At 35.1% G+C, this 21,568-nt stretch overlaps 1 pseudogene; it reads right to left on the bottom strand.

Annotated features, from left to right (window-relative positions):
• Positions 1 to 9,479: 9,479 nt before the first annotated feature.
• On the bottom strand, positions 9,480 to 13,186 carry LOC149495626 (uncharacterized; annotated as a pseudogene).
• Positions 13,187 to 21,568: the final 8,382 nt, after the last annotated feature.

Below are 21,568 nucleotides of genomic sequence, written 5' to 3'. Positions count from 1 at the left end.
TCCACTATGTTGGTCAGAATTAAGTGAGGGCAAGATTATAGGTCCAGATTTGATTCGAGACACAGAGGATAAGGACAGAATTATTAGAGATAGATTGAAAGCAGCTTCAGATCGTCAGAAGTCCTATGCAGACTTGAAGAGGAGGGATATAGAGTATGCAGTGGGTGATAAGGTTTTCCTTAAGGTAGCTCCGTGGAAAAAGATATTGAGATTTGGAAGAAAGGGTAAGCTTAGTCCTAGGTTCATTGGTCCATATGAGATCATTGAGCGTGTGGGTCCATTAGCCTATAGACTAGCTTTACCACCAGACCTGGATAGGATACATAATGTTTTCCACGTGTCTATGTTGAGGAGGTATCGGTCTGACCCATCGCATGTGATACCAATTGAGTCTGTTACCATAGAGCCAGATTTGACCTATGAGGAAGAACCAGTGAGGATACTTGCAAGGGAAATCAAGGAACTAAGGAATAAGAGAATTCCTTTGGTAAAGGTCCTTTGGAGAAACCATAAGACCGAGGAAGCTACATGGGAAAGTGAAGATATTATGAGACAGCAACATCCTCAGTTATTTACACCAGGTAAATTCGAGGACGAATTTCTTTTAAGGGGGGAGAACTGTAACAGACTGATTTTTCTTTTAGTGTCGGTAATAGTGATTTACCGGTCTGTGAATAGTACCATCGGTCCGGGACTTGGTATTATTTTAGTCCGGAAAAATTACTATGCATAGTTAATATTTTATTTCCTATTTTTGGAGCATGTTTGCATGATTTAGGTGGGTAGAAAATATTTAATGAATATTTTTGGAAAGTTTATGTATTAAATGCATAATATTTCTAGTGTGGTATATTAAGAAATAAATGAGGAATTATTTTAGTGGAGTTCATTTAATTAATTGGTGGAGTTAAATAAGAAGTAGAAGAGATTTATTTGAGGAATATTTAGAGCCATTGGATGAGATTACTTAGGACTTGATCTTAGCCACACATTTGACATGAAATTTGGAAGCCAAATTTGACTTTGGCACTTAAAGTAACACCACAACACTTTTTGTTTTCTTCTCTTCTCTTCTCCACGCCATTTCCATCTTCTTCCTTCTTCTTTCATTTTCTTCATTTTCTTACCTCCAAATTTACCACCAAACTACCTAATTAAACCATAGATTAGTACTTAATCCTTAAGAATTAAGAAGTAGAAGTTGAGTTTGGTGATTAAAAGCAAAGAGAAGTGAAGTTACCATTGAAGCAAGTAAGTTGTGGTTTTTGAGTTTTGTGAATTGTTAAGTAGAATTCATGGTTTAGACATGTTATTGATGCATTAAATCATGCTCCAACTATTTCTTTTGTCAAGTTTTGCTTGTAATGTTGATTTTTCATGCTTTGAAGAGGTTGGAGAACCATCCTCAAAGGGTAAAGAGAAAGCCAAGGAGTAAGGCTTTCCAAGCTTTTTCAAGCTTGTTAATAAGGTTAGTGCAATCATAATTTCACTTGTTTAAGTTGTTTTTACATGGTTAGGGTTTTGAATATATTTTGGGAACTTTGTATGTTTTGTTGAAATTGCTGAATTTTAATGTGAGATGTGTTCTGCCGTGGGATTGGAACTCATTTTTGACCCCTTTATACTTCCCATTTGTTTCTGACTTCTTCATTAAAGTTTTAGCTCTATTTCTCAGCTTTCCAAAACATATTCTTATGTCTAATTCCAATACTTGTAGCTCAACTTATGATTTAAATACCAAAATTGGTTCTGTTATGATGTCTTACCTATCTATCCGAAATTATTGTCCATTTTGACCACTCAAATGGCAAAATAACGTTTTATGTTCTTCATAAAATTTATAGCTTTACTTCTTATATTTCCAGCCCATCCTCTGGTGTCCAAATTGGATATACATAGCTCAACTTATGGCTGAAACACCCAAACTGACTCTGTTGTGTCGGGCCACATGCATTACTAAATTGAGTGCCCATTTTGACCACTATAATGACAAGATTAGGTTCTGAGTTCTTCATAAAAGTTGTTGCCCTGTGTCTTCAGAATTCTCTCGTTCTAGATTGGTTTCATTTGAGTGTTTGGTGAAGTAGGAATTCAAGAAACATTGGACTTGGTTCTGCTAAATTAGGTCTAATCTGTTGGTTTGTGTTCTGAGCTTTTGTTTGCTATCTTACTGTGTGATCTGGGTTGTGGTCCCTTCTGAACATTTGTAGAATTTTGTCTTAGCTTTCTAATGAACCTGATTTCATTCAATTTGGAGACCCATAATTCAACTTATGTGTTAAAAACCCTGCAAAGGTCAAGTTTATGAAAATGCTGAAAAGTTCTTGATTTATGTACTTTTATACTATCTTAAGTATATATACATCTATAGTGTTTTGAGTAAAAATTTTGAACTGATGAGTACTAAATGAAGAGGTTTTGACTAAGAATTATTGCTTTTGTGAAAGAATGATTTTGATTTGGGCTCTACTATGCATGATTGAGACGTGGTATGATGAGATGGATTTTCTTATTGTGAAGCTATGATCATATGCTAGGGTTATCAGCCCTTATAAATAGGCGGACGCGCTTATTTGTGTGATGGGGTGGTGCTTTCATAGGCCACGGTGGTGCTTTCATAGGCCACGATTGTGTGATGGGGGTGGTGCTTTCATAGGCCACGGTGGTGCTTTCATAGGCCACGAGTATGTGATGGGGGTGGCGCTAACATAGGCCACGATCAAATCTACTTATGTTCATTCTGCATGAGTATGAGCCTTAACGAAAAATGAAATTTTGTTGTTGCTATAAAAGAATGAAGACATATTTGTATTTATAATCTTCTCATTGCTTTCAAAGTATTTGAATTAAATGAATGCGATTTCTATATTTATATAGTTGAGTAATTTAAGTTTTGCCTTGGCTATTATTGTTAATTAAATCGTTGGTTATTTAGCACCACTGAATCTTCCACTCAGCGCGTTGATTTTTATCACACGCAGGTTAGGAGCGGAGGGTGTTCTTCAAGACCAGAGGACGAGCATTAGAGTAGATATCACATTTTGGGTAGGATATTTTGTAAATGGTGATTTTTGGCATGTATATAAATATTGTGTTGTAAAGGTTGGATATAATAAGTTTGTCATGTATTAAGAGTTATGATTATTTAAGGAAATAACATCTTATTATATTTTTGGTGTATGATGATTATAGATTCCTTGAAAAGAATGTGTTTCGAATATTATGCGTATGTTGATGGATATTTAGAAGTGCTTGTGGTATGTTGTGTTGAATTGGAGTTTTGGGGGTTTGGAGAAAATTGGAAGTGTGTATATTTTCTTTGTGTGGCAAGTTAATTTTTAGGGGAAACTCTTGCGAAATTTTCGTAGGAATTTCCTTAAACATTATTTTTGTAAAAAAAAAAAAAAAAAAAAAAAAAAAAAAAAAAAAAAGCAAAATGTTAATTACTTGCCTCCTTATGAAAATTTAACCACTTCTAATTTGTGATCTAGCTTTTATAGTGACATAAGATGGTGCTCCAGCACCGATTGTGGCATCCACCGTCTGGTTCTCCGGGATTGGTCGGTGGGTGTTACAAGGGGCCTGGAGGGACAACCAGCGTCTGGAAATGCTCAAAGCAGGGGTAGCAGAACCTGGTTCGGCTAGCCGAGGCAGGTCTATCCCAATCAGCTCCACCATCCGGTCAGAGGAGATATCAATCCTCTAGTCATCATATAGCTCGATCGGCCGAATCCCAAAAGGGATCCCGGATATCACAGAAAAGTCTGTAGGGGTCATTGTCAACTCGCCCCAAGAGAAGTGGAAAGTATTGGTGGTATCCCACCACCTTTCAGCCAAGGCACACAATAACTCCTTGTAGTTACTCCGACCCATGTCAAAATGCCTCAGATAGCCCAGGTAAGATGGATGGATGGTCGCGCCAACCGGGCTATTTGGATCGAATAGTTCGAGCGGAATTCCAGCCACAGAACTCTCACCCACATCCAATTTAATACGGGAGTCCTAAAAGGTAAATCAACCTAAGAGTCACTCTTTGGTTCCTTACTAAGGGTAATATCTTAGTTCTACCCTATCATGCATACTAATAAAAACAGTAAGCACAGGAAATTTTCTTTTTTTAAAAAAAAAAAAAATTCACAATATGGCCTAAGGCCCGAAATTTACAATTTGGCCTAAGGCCCAAAAAAATCACAATTCGGCCTAAGGCCCAAATAATAGATAATTTGCACGCATAAAAGTGAAAGGGAACTCACCTGGGCAAAGATGCCGGTCATGGAGGCGTGAGTGTCTGCGTCTGCCATAAGATCGACCTCGCCGAGAGAAATCCCTAGAGACCCGAGGAAATCCTCGTCGTTGCTATAGCTTGGAAGAGCCATAGAAGAAGGTGGTCTGGTAGCTTTGAAAGTTGAGAGAATTTGAGAGAACTTTTGTATGTAGAAAGTTTAGAATGAGTAGAATGGGTGAATTTTAAGCTATTTATAAGCAAATAGCCAAAAGGCGGGTCTTCTGGACGAGTCAAATTTTCGCCTCCAAAATTTGTGTTTCAGACAACCACCGACTCCCATAAATCATTTTTATGGTTGCCGGTGGGGGGCAACTGTGAACACCCAAATTTTGAGACTCAAAGAGCCAGCTTTCCCGGACTGCAAGCAGTCCGGCCGGACCGAAGGCCATTTTGGAAGTTTACCGAAAGTATGCCAATATGGTACTTGAAACGTCCAGGACATCGCGAGGATCGGAAACTGGTCCCGGAATTTTTTTCGGAGGTCCGGAGCTCCCGGAAAAGCCTCCGGAGCGAGAATTAATAAAACCACCAGGCACGGCGGCCCAACCGCTGGCTTCCAGTGGCCCAGCCCCCGAGAACCGGCGACCCAGCCGCCGGCCACCAGCGGCCCAGCCGCCGAGCCCCGGCGGCTCGGCCGCTGAAACAGTCCATTTTCGCCTATAAAAAGCAGCCCCGGGCCTTCTGTTTTCTGGACTCAGTCTGTGTTGACGGACGCTCCTTCTCCCCTACGCTCCTTGCGATTCTTTACTGCTTTCTTGCATTTTAATTTAGTTTTATCGCTTTCTTGCTTTGTTAAGTGGTCACTAAAATTAAATTAATTAAAATTCCCTTAACGAGGAGCTTAACCTGGAGTTAAGAAGCGGTCAACAATTAAATCAGGTACGTAAGTTAAACTCTGCCTATTTAATTTTAGCACTTCATGCATGTTTCTCTTCTACTCCTCCTAATTCTACAACTGCATAAATGCATTCATGTCATCATTAGGCAAGTAAATTGCCTCAATTAAAATATGATTAAGCTAAATGCCCGGTTAATTAATAATCGTGGTATTAAAGCTTAAATTCGACAATATTGGCCTAAAATATCTAGTCTATCAATGGCTATGGTATGATTGCCTTTATTTTGAACAATTTTCGGCTTAAGTCCAATTAATCAATAATTGTGACTAAAGGCCTTAATTAATCACGTTCTTTTGGCATTAAATTGCCTACATTGCAGTTCATTTAATTACTTTAGGCAAACAAATTGCCTATAAGTAAGAATAACCAATTTTTGGCAACAATTTGCCTAAATCAACCCATTTTTTGGCTAAAAGTCTTAAATCACTCAATTTTGGCGACAATCGCCTAAATAATCAACTTTTTTTGGCAATAATTGCCTAAAATTAATCTTTTTGGCTAAAAGTCTTCGAATCAACACATTTTGGCTAAAAAGCCTTTAAATAACCAATCTTTTGGCAATCAGATTGCATAAATCACAAAACTTTTTGGCCAAAGGCCTTAATCCATTTTTTTTGGCAAACCAATAAGTCCAATGAACATTTTCTTTGGCAAACCAATAAGCCTAATTAACATTTTTGGCAAAATGCCTAAACAAAATGAACAAAGCATACACACACTCATGCATAAAGCATCCCCATTCAAAGCCCTCTAAAAGAGGCCTATCGAACTACGTCGACTTTGATCTTCCATTCAAACGGAAGTACGTAGGCACGTTTGGGATTTAACCCCGAGCGGCAAGTCAAAATCACATAGACACTTTCATTAGTCCAATTACTTCATCTTCCTTGCAAAACATTCATTCTTTTTGGTTAGTTTCATCAGCATGACATAGTCTCGGGATCCACCTCGGGTTCGTAGACCGTGCCTTAATCATTGGGTTAATTAATCTAGCATTTAGGTTAATTAAAAATTGGAGTCACTTAGGGTTTTTCCTAGTTTACCATAAAATAATTAAACAAGGTGGCGACTCATACACTTCACGTGCATTTCTTCCTTAGTCACATGCATTCATATGCATTATTGATATTTTGGGGAGGGGTTCACACTTTCAGCATAGCCGTAATGGCCTCGTCCCATATGAAATGTTTCTGCAAAAAATGAATATAGCGTTTCAACACTAAGAGTGTATCTTGAATTGTAAACATTGAATGATACTAGAACTTAAACCAAAGAGTACCTGAAACTCCTCCCAATAAAAGTCTCTCGCCTCTTGTGGTACGGCATCCCATGTGTATCCTTCTTTATGCAGCTGGAGCTTGATTATCCTCAAAATTTGCCTCGCTGCTCGAGAAGATGGATATATGCTGAAAAAAAAAACATAAGTGAAATATAATTACACAAAAGCATCACAATCTGAACAAAATATGCCTACGGAAAAATTGAATAAGTACTTACTGTCCCGCTACCAAACTGAGGGTGATACGTGGATCTGATGAAGCTGCAAAAGAAGTGACAAATGTTATAAATTTTTAGATAATTAATATATAATTAAAATGACAGTTATGACATTTATGATTACCTTGCACAGTAGGTGACTGTGCAGCTGGGGGAGTCTGTACTGGTCCAGAAATGGGGGTAGAAGAGCAAGGAGCAGAAGAACAAGGAGCAGAAGGCTGTGATGGCGGCAGTACTGGACGCTGAGCAGAGGATGAAGCCCCAGACGTACCTTGAGAAGGATGTGATAGCAGCAGTACTGGTCGCTGAGCAGATGACGAAGCCCAAGACGTACCTGAAGAAGGATGAGGGATCGACCCTCCTCGTCCACGGGCACTGCATCCAGGGCCACGACCTCCACGCGAACCACTGCCGGACGCGTCAGAATCAAACACTCTGCCTCTAGCCATCTGTACTGCAGATATCAAAACCTAGATAAAATGAATTTATACAATTATATGAATTGTAGAACATGTGGTAAATATGAGTAAAGAAAGTTAATACCATTGAAATTCTTCATTAATAATATTAATTAGATATACATTTATCAATTTGTAATAGTAAAACTGCTCTAATTTTTAAGTGTCTTCAATATCTGTGAATACTCAAATTTTGAGGCTCAAAAAGCCAGTTTTCCCGGACTGCAAACAGTCCGGCCGGACCGGAGGCCATTTTGGAAATTTACTGGAAGTATGCCAATATGGTACTTAAAACGTCCGGGACGTCGCGAGGATCATGGAACTGGTCCCAGAATATTTTTTGGAGGTCCGGAACTCCCGAAAAAGCCATCGGAACGAAAAAAAACTGGCGAATGGACAGGATACGGCGGCAGCGGCCGCCCTGACCGGCGGCAGCTGCCGCCCTCCAGTCCGAATTTTGCCTATAAATATCGGCCCCGGCACTCCGTTTTGACTGACTCAGTCTGTGTTGACGGACGCTCCTTCTCCCCTACGCTCCTTGCGATTCTTTACTGCTTTTCTGCATTTAGCATAGGCTTTTATTATTTTATTGTTGTGATACTTGGTCACTTAAATTAAATTAAATTAATCAATATTCCCTAAACGAGGAGCTTAATTTGGAGTTTTCAAGCTGAAGCTAAGAAGCGGCCGTCTATTAAATCAGGTACATAAACGAAACTCTGCCTATTTAATTTTAGCACTTCATGCATATTTCTCTTCTACTCCTAATTCTACAACTGCATAAATGCATTCACGTCATCATTAGGCAAATAAACTGCCTCAATTAAACATTGTTTAAGCTTAAATGCCCGGTTAATTAATAATCGTGGTATTAAAAGCCTAAATCCGACAATATTGGCTAAAGCCTAGTTAATTAATAGCTATGGTATAATCGCCTTTATTTCGAACAATCCGGCTTAAGTCCAATTAATCAATAATTGTGGCTAAAAGGCCTTAATTAAACACGCTTTTCTTGGCAATAAATTGCCTACATTGCAAATCAATTGATCTCTTTTGGCAAACAAATTGCCTATAAGTAGATTAATCTTTTTTAGCGACAAATCGCTTAAATCGAAATTTTGGCTAAAAAGCCTTCAAATAATCACTTTTGGCAAATAAATTGCCTTAAATCAATCAATTTTGGCAACAATCGCCCAATCAAACACTTTTGGCAAACAAATTGCCTATAAGTAGATTAATCTTTTTTAGCGACAAATCGCTTAAGTCGAAATTTTGGCTTAAAGCCTTCAAATAATTACTTTTGGCAAATAAATTGCCTTATATCAATCAATTTTGGCGACAATCACCCAATCATCAATTTTTGGCAATAAATTGCCTAAATCAATATTTTGGCTAAAAGCTTTCAAATAATCAATTTTGGCGACAATCGCCTAAATCACATCAATTTTTGGCAATAAATTGCCTAAATCAATCTTTTTGGCTAAAAGCCTTAAATCAACATTTTTGGCAACAAATGCCTAAATCAAATCAATCAATTCTTTGGCAAAATGCCTAAACAAAATGCACAAAGCATACACACACTCATGCATTAAGCATACCCATTCAAAGCCCTTTTAAAAAAAAAAACGCCTATCGAACTACGTTGACTTTGATCTTCCATTCAAACGGAAGTACGTAGGCACGTTTGGGATTTAACCCCGAGCGGCAAGTCGAAATCCTTTAAACACTTTCATTTGGTCCAATTACATCATCTACCTTGCAAAGCATTCATTCATTGGTTAGTTCATCAACATGACATAGTCTCGGGATCCATCTCGGGTTCGTAGATCGTGCCTTAAACATTGGGATAATTAATCTAGTAATTAGGTTAATTAAAATTGGAGTCAACTCAGGGTTTTTTCCTAGTTTACCCTAAAATAATTAAACAAGGTGGCGACTCATACATTCACGTGCATTTCTGCCCTTAGTCCTATGCATTTTATGTATATTTTCGGGGGAGGGGTTCACAATATCATCTGCTTCCTCCTCCTCTTCATCAGCTTCCTCTTCTTCATATTCGTCTTCTGAGGTACCCATGATGATTTGATCTTCTTCCTCTTCATCATCTGATGCTCCTATTTCAACATAAGATCGGCTTTCATCATCCAATCTATCTGTTAAATCTTCAACAACTTGCATCGGTTGCGTTTCAACCCTAACTTCTTGAAATGGCTCCGATACTGCAAGTGAAGTAGATTGTTTGGTTTCAAGTGCATGAACAATTGATCTAGCCTTGATTTTACACACTGCCATCCAATCGCATCGATCTCATTTAAACGATGGATATGGGACATAGTAAACCTATGCAGCTTGCATTCCCAACACAAATGGTTCATACTTTGTATATCTTCTTCTTTGATTAATATCTACCAGATTATACTTAGGATGAACCTTCGTGCCAATGTTTGGCGTAGGATCAAACCATTCACATTTGAATAAGATTGTGCACTTCATTGGTAGGCCTGGATATTCTAACTCCAAAACCTCAACCAATTTCCCATAAAAATCGTTTGACACATCACTGTAGTTTGATCCCTTTATGCACACACCGCTGTTCATTGTCTTTTTGCTTTTCCCATAACCCTCAGTGTGAAACTTGTAACCGTTTACAAAGTAGCCAGAGTAGGCATTAGCAACCGGTAATGGCCCCTTTGCCAGATCCGTAATAAATCTGTTACGGATATCGATTCCCGAGCTTCGAGCCTATGGGAAATAGTAATGACATGAGTGAGATTTAATAAATGTACATTCCATGTTGTGTACATTGAAAGTAACTTACATAATATTTGAACCATTCTGCAAATTCGGTGTCCAGCTTTGCATCAACTGCAGTATCAGTCAAATTGGGATTTTGAAGCCGCAAAAGATTGATATATTTCCTATTTATCAACGAACCAAATTAGCATAAGTATGATTTAACAACGGCCCACGTCAAGTTTAGACTGTTTATATTATTTATATTTATTGTACATATGGTGTGATCTCTTCGCAATTCAATAAAATATAGGTTTGAGCCACTTGTATCTCAGCATCAGTCAATCGTCTTTTTTTTTATTTACCAATCGTACGCCCAGGATAGGTGAAAATTTTTAGATTTCCTTCAAACTCAGATTGTGCGCGCTCTCCTCCGTCATCGTTACGTGGCACTCTCCGATGCTTGGTGAAAACATGTTGGTCAAAGTAGTGTGAACAGAATGTGGAAGCTTCTTCCACCAAATATGCATTGCAAATGGATCCCTCGACCTTTGCCTTATTGCGCACATTCTTTTTAATTTTCTACAAGTGTCTGTGATTGTACAATGCCAATATGTAAGTATAAGTTCAAATAAATGATGTAATCATTACAATGAGATGTTAGTGACTCACCTCTCAAATGGATACATCCATCGATATTGTACCGGTCCTGCTAAACGACATTCATAAGGCAAATGAATCGGCAAATGTTCCATACAATCAAAGAAGCCGCGTGGAAAAATTCGCTCCAACTTGCACATCACTACTGGGATTTCTCGCGCTAATTGGTCCATATCATCGCATCGGATAACAGTCATCGTCAATTCCTTGAAAAAGAGACTCAATTCTGTCATTGCTTCCCAAATTTTTCTTGGTAATAATTCCCGGAATGCCACAGGGATCAATCTTTGCATGAAAACATGGCAGTCATGGCTTTTCATGCCAAACAATCTGTACTTCCTCATGTCCACACATCTACCCATATTTGAACAGTAGCCATTTTGAAACCTTAATGATCGTAACCATTCGCACAATAATTGCCTTTGGGGTTTATCTAAACAATAACATGCCTTTGGAAACTTACCAGTAAGTACAGATTGCTCGAGTTCTGGTCGACGACAAATTTCCTTCATGTCTGCTCTCGCTTTTGCATTATCCTTGGTTTTCCCTTCAATGTTCATGACAGTGTTGAACAGATTTTCAAACACATTTTTTTCTATGTGCATGACATCAAGGTTATGACGGATAAGAAGTGAACTCCAGTATGGCAAATCCCAGAAGATGCTTCACTTTTTCCACCCACTATTTCCTGCCAATTCTTGTATTTACCTCATCTGCACCTAACTCTGTAACTTTCATAAGCCCCAGATCTTCAATTTCTTGTAATATTTCTGCTCCAGACTTCACAGGTGGAGGGGGTTCAACAATAGTCGTGTTCTTTCTAAAGCATTGTCGATTTCTCCTCCAAGGGTGAGATTCTGGTAAGAATTTGCGATGACAATCAAACCAACATCGTTTACCTCCATTATTTAGTGTAAATGCATTAGTGTTTTCCATGCAATGAGGACAAGCCAATTTGCCAGCCGTACTCCACCCAGATAACATTCCAAATGCTGGAAAATCACTGATGGTCCAAAGCAAAGCAGCTCGCATTATGAAATTCTGATTGGTCGAAATATCGAATGTTTCAACCCCATATTCCCATAAATAATTAAGTTCGGCAATCAAAGGCTGCAGAAACACATCAATTTTATGTTTTGGATTAGTAGGCCCAGGAACAATAACACACAAAAACATATATTTGTGAATACTCAAATTTTGAGGCTCAAAAAGCCTGTTTTCCCGGACTGCAAACAGTCCGGCCGAACCGGAGGCCATTCGGAAAGTTCACCGAAAGTATGCCAATATGGTACTTGAAACGTCCGGAAAATTACGAGGATCGCGGAACTGGTTCCGGAATATTTTTTGGAGGTACGGAACTCCCGAAAAAGCCTCCGGAACGAAAAAACTAACGAGCGGACAGGGTTTCGGTGGTTCTGACCGCCGTCAACGGCGGTTCTGACCGCCCTCCAGGGGGTCAAAACCGCCCTCCGGCTTGTTTTTTCCTATAGATACAGCCCCGATTCGTTCATTTTGACTCACTCAGTCTATGTTGACAGACGCTCTCTTCTCCCCTACGCTCCTTGTGGTTCTGTTTACTGTTTTTCTGCATTTTCATTTAGCTTTTATTGCTTTCTTGCTTTGTTAATTGGTCACTTAAGTTAAATTAACTGTAATTAAATACCCTAACGAGGAGCTTAACCTGGAGCTAAGAAGTGGCTGACGACTGACTCAGGTAAATAAACGAAACTCTACCCATTTTAATAATTTGCATAATTTCTCTTCTACTCTAATTCTGAATTAAACTGTTGCATAAATGCATTCACGTCATCAATTTGGCGAATAAACTGCCTCAATTAAATATGATTAAGTTTAAATGCCCGGTTAATTAATAATCGTGGTGTTAAAGCCTAAATCCGACAATATTGGCTAAAGTATCTAGTCAATTAATGACTATGGTATAATCACCTTTATTTCGAACAGTCCAGCTTAAGTCCAATTAATCAATAATTGTGGCTAAATAGCCTTAATTAACCACGTTTTTTTTTGGCAATAAATTGCCTATATTGCAATTCAATTGATCACTTTTTGGCAAACAAATTGCCTATAAATAAGATTATCCATTCTTAGCGACAAATTGCTTAAATCGAAACTTTGGAAAAAAAGCCTTGAATTAATCAATTGTTTGGCTAAAAGCCTTAAATCAATCAATTTTGGCGACAATCGCCCAATCAACACTTTTTGGCAAACAAATTGCCTAAATCAACCCATTTTGGCTAAAAGCCTTCAAATAATCACTTTTGGCAAACCAATTGCCTAAATCACATCAACTTTTGGCAAACAAATTGCCTAAATCAATCTTTTTGGCTAAAAGCCTTAAATCAACACTTTTGGCAACAAACGCCTAATCAAATCAATCAATTCTTTGGCAAAATGCCTGAATAAAATGCACGAAGCATACACACACTCATGCATTAAGCATACCCATTCAAAGCCCTTTAAAAAAGGCCTATCGAACTACGTCGGCTTTGATCTCTCATTCAAACGAGAGTACGTAGGCACGTTCGGGATTTGACCCCGAGCGGCAAGTCGAAATCATCAAAACACTTTATTGGTCCAATTGCATCATTACCTTGCAAAGCATTCACACTAAGGTTAGTTAATCGGCATGACATAGTCTCGGGATCCACCTCGGGTTCGCAAACTATGCCTTAAGCATTGGGATAATTAATCTAGTAATTAGGTTAATTAAAATTGGAGTCAACTTAGGGTTTTTTCCTAGTTTACCCTAAAATAATTAAACAAGGTGGCGACTCACACATTCACGTGCATTTCTGCCCTTAGTCATATTCATTATATGCCTATTTTTGGGGGAGGGGTTCACAATATTCATCTTTCATACACATTGACGGTGGTAGATTATATGGTGTCACAATGACAGGCCATGATGAATATTGTTGTCCTGATTGGCCAAATAGCTGAAACCCATCAGTACAAAGCCCCAATCTCACGTTTCTCATATCAGCAGCAAACACAGGATGAATGTTATCAAAATGTTTCCACGCTTCAGAGTCTGACGGATGAGTCATTATACCATCCTCATATTCATGCAAAGCATGCCATGTCATGTGTTCAGCTGTCGCCTTAGATGCATATAACCTTTGAAGGCGAGGAACAAGAGGGAAATAATACATCTTCTTGAAAGCCTTCTCTCTTTGTACTCTACCAGTCCCTTGACCGCGCCGTTGATATCTTGGAAGATTACAAAACTTGCATTCTCTGAATTCCGAGTCAACACCCCAGAATATCATACAATTATTACGACAGCAATCAATCTTTTCTACCGGTAGTCCCAATCCCCGAACTAATTTTATTGTTCGATAAAAATTATCAACCATTGAATGGTCTTCAGGCAACATTTCTTTTCTAACTGCACAAAATCATCGTAACACCTTTCTGAAAAATGGTGCTCCACTTTCATGTGTAGTAATCGTGCAACAACAGACAGAACTGAATGATTCTTGCATCCAGGCCATAGTTCACTGTTAGCTGCACTTAGCATGTCAAACAATTGTTGTGCTGCTATGTTTGGTGATTCCTCCATATTATCCCAATCACATTGTACTCTACTCGCATCGATTACCATATCATTGCATTGATTACCATACAGAAATTGATAAGGCTGAACTTCTAAACTTACTGGAATGGAGTGGCCTGACCCACTAGCAACTCGAGCTTCACCATAATGTATCCATTCATAATAATTTTCCACGAACCCATTTTTGCACAAATGAAGTTTCACTGTATCGATGTCTAAGAAGGCTCGATTTCGACACTTCTTGTGATTACATGGACACCTCAACTTATTACCATCCATAAAACTGGGATTATCAACTGCAAACTGTATAAACGCCTCCAATCCTTGCAGGAACTCTTGTCTTAATATCTCATTGACCTCGAACCTCCAGTACATCCAATCTCGATTATTTCGCATTTTTTTTACCTAATTAACAATGTGTTTATGAAGGGTAAATTATATGTAATTGCATTAGTTTAAACCATCCTTAAAACATGCTACTAATGTAATGTTCAATTTACGCTTATAACTAACAAAGGTTATTTCTATAATAAGGGTACCTATATATAAATGTAAAATCAATAAGTTCATTTATTCACTAAGTTCATTTATTACATTTACCCTAATAAAGGTAAGTGTACAATTCCACATATTGAATTTTTTTGAAAAAAATTCGGCAGCACTTCGGCACAACTCAATCAAATCTCAAATATAAAAACACTTCAATAAACACTCCTATATTATACCAACATTCTCCAAAAGCAAAATAGCCACTACTAGGCCTCCAACCAAACCAAACGTATCATTCATTTAAAAAAAAAAATAATTTCATCTCTTTATACTGATAGTCACATTTTTTTGGTGTTTTTGACATTTATATGCAAGATATTCACTTAATGTGTAATTAATATAATCTTTGCAATAATAATTTTCACATTTTTCAACTATTTAATAGGTGTTTAATTGATAATATATATATATTAATTTATAACACTAATAATGATATTAATTTTTTAGTTTTTTATAAAATAATTTTGCGAAGTTTCTACAAGTATATTTAAAATTATCTAAAATTAATTTTAGAATTAATTTTTGTTAGTAAGTTGTCCAAGACACGATCCTCTTCTTCGTGTCAAAGGAGTTCATCTCCTTTCTTTCTTATTCTTCGCACCTGTTTTCTGCTTTCTTTTTCCTTTTCTTAATCTCTCTTCTTTCTTTCTTTTCTTTTCTTTTTTTTTTTTTTTTTGGCTTTGCTTTTCTCCTCTCTCTTTTAGGTTGATCTTCGGATGGTTACTAAATATATTTGTAGAATTTTTCTCAAAATATATATATATATATATATATATATATATATATATATATATTTGTGAAATATACATGTTAAAAATAAATTAATGTTTTTAATACCTAAATCATGTATTAAAATTTTAATTATAGAAAATTCAAAGGTATATATATATATATATATATATATATATATATATATATATATATATATATATATATATATCGCATTTAAAAAAACTTGATAGACAAATACAACTTTATCTAGAGGAACATTTATACGTTTGTTTCAAACCGAATAGAATTAATACAAACTGAATAAATTGAATTTTTTATAAATTAAATTTACTTGGATCAAATTAAATCGGTTTGATTAAATTTTTTTTTTTTAATTTTTGGCTAAATGATTTAATTAAAATTTTGAATTTTTCGATTTTATGCAATAGAAAGTGAACTAAACTAAATAATTTTTATGTTTTTTTATTAAAATTAAAACTATATTTAAATTGGTTAAAGCCAAATTCAACCAAATCAATCTAGTGAATTGATTTTACCATATACGCATCTTAATTTTTTTGGTACAATTTCTAAGGTATACGAACCCACTCGAATCATATAAAAACCATCGACTTATAGAGCTAAGTGGTCGGTGAAGAATATGCCAACCCAAGGGAAACTGATCTGTGCATTGTTAGCAACTAGCAAGTCTACCACCTAATACCATATTATGCATTTTTTTTTTTTTTTTTGAGCTATGCACTTACAACAGTTACAAGCCCATAAAGGGGCAGTAGAACCCACTAAGAGAAATAATACTAATTGAACCCATAGCATCACCCTTGCCACTGAACTAGGGATCATTTCCATATTATGCATCATAATTTTAAAACAAGTAAATTTTTATTGTAATGAAATGGCAGTATAGGCTGATGGTTTGCTATACCTTATATATATTTGTTTACTTAGTTTGAACTGATGGTACTGTACTTTCGGCCGTTTTTAACCATGTTTTTATTTTGATTTATTAAATATTCAAATTTATAAAATTAGATTTATTAAACATTTATTCAATAAATTTCAAATATTATACTAATCAAATATTAAGTAAATATTATGCTATAAGATTTGTTTTCTGCTTTCTTTTTCCTTTTGTTAATCTCTCTTCTTTCTTTTTTTTTTTTTTGGCTTTGATTTTCTCCTCCTCTCGTTCCTTTTTCACATTAGCATAAATAGCAGCAACAAAACCCTAATTCTCCAAATTTAAAAATTCTACAACTAATTACAGCTCCATAAAAGTAAAAAAATCACAACCCATTCAATAAACAGCAGTCAAAAAAATCCTAAATCTCCAAATTTAAAAATTATATAACTAATCACAGATTCACAGTAGCCAAAAATACTTTAAAAAAAATCATAAATTAAGTTTAAAAACTCGTACCTCCAAAATTTGGTTTTAAAGCTTAGATAATTTCAGTTTTCGATTCAGTTATATAATGTATGTGATTAATACTTTTAAATTCACTTTTATTCTATTTTCCTTTCATATAAGTAATCAAATAAATTGTATGCAAAAAAGATAGACCTAATAACAAAAAACAAAATATACCCAGCAAACAAATATACAAAAAATTATGTCCAAATACACATAAATCGAAAAAAAAAAAAAAAAACGAAAAAAAAAAAATTTCGAAACACAAGTCGCAAAATACCTCAAACTTTTGTCCAAGAAGACGGGTGGAGTGACTGGAGGGGCTGGAGCGGCGTCAGGAGGGGCTGCAGCAACGTCAGGCGAGCTGGAGCGGCGTCAGGAGGGGCTAGAGCGGTCTGCGAACAGAGGAGAGGAGAGGAGGGAGGAGAAGAAAGAAAGAAGAAGAAAGAAGAAGGAGGGCGTCTGGCGTTTAAAGCCCTAAAAATTGTGACCGACCAGTCGGTTGCAAATTACATTACTATCGGTCGCAATTTTTAACCCTGCGACGTCGTTTTACTTCGCAGCAAATTTGCCACCGATTTGAACTAAACTAGTCGGTCGCAATAATTCGGTCTCAAATCTGTCGCACATCGGTCGCAAATTTTATTCCTAATTTTGAACCGCGCAATTTTGCGACGGAATAACCCTTAGTCGCAAATCGATCACAATATCGGTCGCAAATCCATCACATAGTAGTCACAAACTGAGAAACAAAATCGCGGAAATTTTTAGCGCTAAAATTTGCGACTGTTTGTTCTTACGTAGCAAATCGGTTGCAAAATTGCGACCGATATTTGTCGGTCGCAAATTAGCATTTTTTTTTGTAGTGAATGATTTTATGAAATTTATATTTTAAGTTGCCATCACAACTTTGGTAAGTATGTGAATTATGAGCACCACTGAGTTTTATACTCAGCGCGTTGATTGTATCATGCTCAAGTTAAAGACCGTGATTGCTACTTGAAGATTAGAAGAGTAGCATCAAAGCAGAAGAGACTATTGTGGTAGTAGTAGATTGAGATTTATGTAATTAAGAATTATGGCATGTATAATTAATACATTTTTAGAGATTATGTTATTTGAATTATAACTTAAGCATGTAATTATCAATTATGTTAGTGTATATATATTTGGAGATAAGCATAAGATTTATTAAGTGATTTAATATAAAATATTTTAAGATGGTATGATTAGTTTATTAAGACTTGATATATAGTGAATGCAATTAATTGATGAATATTAAAATGCTATTGAGGATTTAGATAGGAAGATATAGCAGTGTTGTTGTGTTATGATGATTATTTGGAGTTTAAATTGAAAGTGTTTTGTATTCACATGTTTAGCGAGCTCATTTTTTTTAAAGGGAAATTTTTACAGTTTTTCTGTAGGATTTTTCCCAATCTATATAGAAAAAAAATTATTATAAAAAAAATTTATTCTAAACTTGTGAATACTCAATTACTTCTAATTTATAATCTAATTTTATGATTTATATGTTAAGTTAGGACAGTGTCTCGGGCAATCCGTCGTTGGGTCTCTCGGGGCTGGGCGGTGGGAGTTACATATACAAGCTCCAAAATTTACACATAAGGATTAAAACAATTTAATTCTTACTAAAAACAATAATTTAATTTTTTTTCTTATCATCATAACAATCCATATTATCCATAATATCCATATATATTTCAAAAATGGCTTATGAGAAACTAATCATACTTTTACTCCTCAAAATATTATCATCTCCTATAAATATTAATCATTTCTCACATTTCAATTGAACGACCTCAAGATATATATCAATTAGGTCTCATAAATTACACTTGTGTAATAATACTACATACTCTTTTTACTTCACTAAAAGAAGTAGTTATCCTTAAAATCATAAATACTCTCTAGCCAAAAATCCATGCAAATCTCATCAAAATTCATATACTAGAATCACACTTCAATCATTTAAAATCCAATGTGCTCAAGTTCAAATCATATAATTCATTTACTTGGTAATTCTAGCAACTCATTACCAACATATCTTTCACCGGGTATATATGCACATATGTTCATGCTTCATGTATACACATCACATGCCTAGATCTCATGCAAGTGTTATCTATGTACATACAAACTCACAAGTCAACACAATTCCATAAACACATGAATCTACACATGTTAATTCATTTTCGTTTACAAAATGATCTTTTCATCTTTCAAAATCTTTGTAAAATCACACTTGAAAATTAAGTCTTCTTATATCCAAATATCAAGGAAGGGAAAAACTTCATAACAAAAATCAATCATTCAATGGCAAAGTAAAAAGATAAATTTCTTTAAAACTTTAAGCTAAATAAACTTTCTTCATCACATTCATACTATCTATGTTATAAATGCAAATCAATTCCAAAGTCAAAATTCACAAGTTTCAAATCAAATATCAAACACATTCAGAGCACATGGAAATCCTACAAACTCAAAGGAGAGAAGGGAAACAAATCCTTTAATGCCTCAGGAAAATCATCACATCTCTAACAACCACATCAAAGATTTATCCTTAGCTTTTATAAATTTCTCTAAAGAGTAACACTGTCAAACTACCCGAAAGGATACAATTAGAAATCATTAATGTCAACCATTACAAATACTACCTATTATGACATTGCTCTCTAATGGTAGGTTATATTACGGTCAAAATCCAAGAGAGACCTGACGGCGGATGTCACATTTGGTGCCAGACACATCATCCTAACTTAACATATAAATCATAAAAGTGATTAAGTATTTACAAGTTTAGCGAGTAAATTTTTTTTAATAATAATATATTTTTATTTATGAAAACGATTTTGGAAAAAATTCTACGGATTAATTGCAAGAGTTTCCCTTAAACTGAGTTTACTAAACATGTGAATAGCAAAACCCTTTCTAATCCAAACTCCAACTCCCAACAACTCCAATAACAATTAAGCAACACAACAATACTTCTATATCTTCATAGTTATATAAATCCTCAATAGCATTTTAATATTCATCAATTAATTGCATTCATTATAAATATCAAGTCCTTATGTTCTTAGTCATACTAACTATCTTAAACATATTTTATATTGAATCATTTAATAAATCTTATGCTTATCTTCAAATATATACCACAAAATAATTTATATTATATGCTTAAGTTATAATTCAAATAACATAATCTCTGAAAATGTAATAATTATACATGCCATAATTCTTAATTACCTAAATCTTAATCTACTACTACCAAAATAATCTCTTCTACTCTGATGTTACTCTTTTGGTCTTCAAGCAGCAACCACGGTCTTTAACCTGCATGTGATAAAAGTCAACGCGCTGAGTATAAAACTCAATGGTGCTCATAAATCACACACTTACAAATGTTGTGATGACAACACACTTAAAACATAAATTTTCATTTAAAGATTTACAATCATAAAATCATTAAATCTTCAACATACATTTACTTTTATAGCAAAAGAAATATTAAATAAACTTATAATTAATAATATGAATATTTTAATTTTTTCTTATAAGTTCATTACTTAGGCATTCATTATACTAATAATCATACTATTTATTTTAAAACCATGCACTGAAATATCATGCTTTGAAAATTCATTTGATAACATAATCATTTATTTCCAAACTAAGGTTTACTAAAATAATATAATTCTCATTCATTTAATTTCCTTAAAAATATTTTCCAAGGGGCTCGCATACACTTAGGGGAAAGCGAAGCAGATAAGTTTTCATAGCTTATTCATAATGGCCTTAAGTCGCCAACTTATCATAATATATAGGGCGCATCTGCCCTAACATAAGATACTCACGTGTCTAGCATATGATCATAGCTTCTTATCATAATGGCACCAAATGCCGAGCATGCTCATCTTACATAATAAATCATATCATGCAAAAAATTCACACCAAGTATAATAGAACCCAAAATCATTGTTTTGATTCTTAATTCATAACATTTCTCGTAAAATTCATTTTCTTAAGTCTTCTTAGAATCATAATGAAAACTTAATTTAAACTTAAGTAATTCATGAAAATTCTCTTACTTAAACATAATTACTTAACATAGGAAATTTCTCATAAACTCACTTTCTTGAAAACTTACTTAAAGTCATAATGAGATTTATCATAAATTAATTCTTATCATAAAATTCACTTATAGCATTGTAAAATATATATAAATCACTATATATATATATATATATATATATATATATATATATATATATATATATATATTAGCATATCCATGGGTCAAACATACACACTTTGATGCAATTTCTCAATATTTCCATAATTCAAGACATAGGAATTTTCCAGCATTTCAGTAACCTTGACCCTTGCTATATTTTTAAGACATAACATGAGTTATAGGTCTCCAAGTTGAATGAAATTTAATTCATTAGAAACCTAATACAAAATGCTACAAATATTATGAAGGGACCACAGCCCAGATCAATCTATAAGATGGTAAACAAATGCTAGGAACACAGATCAATAGTCCAGACCTGATTCAGCAGAACCAAGTCCAATGTTTATTAAATTCCTACTTATCCAACAATCAAATTAAACCAATCCAAAACCAGAGAAGTCTTAAGATACAGGGAAACAACTTTCATGAAGAACTCAGAACATAATCTTGCTATTATAGTGGTCAAAATGGGCACTCAATTTAAAGATGCATGCGGCCTGGCATAACAG

The sequence above is a fragment of the Jatropha curcas genome, chromosome 6 (assembly GCF_041381405.1).
Source record: "Jatropha curcas cultivar XTBG-Jc1 chromosome 6, XTBG_Jcur_1.0, whole genome shotgun sequence".
NCBI classification, from domain to species: domain Eukaryota; kingdom Viridiplantae; phylum Streptophyta; class Magnoliopsida; order Malpighiales; family Euphorbiaceae; genus Jatropha; species Jatropha curcas.
Note: the sequence above shows the minus strand (reverse complement) of the source record. Positions and strands in the feature narration are given on the sequence as shown.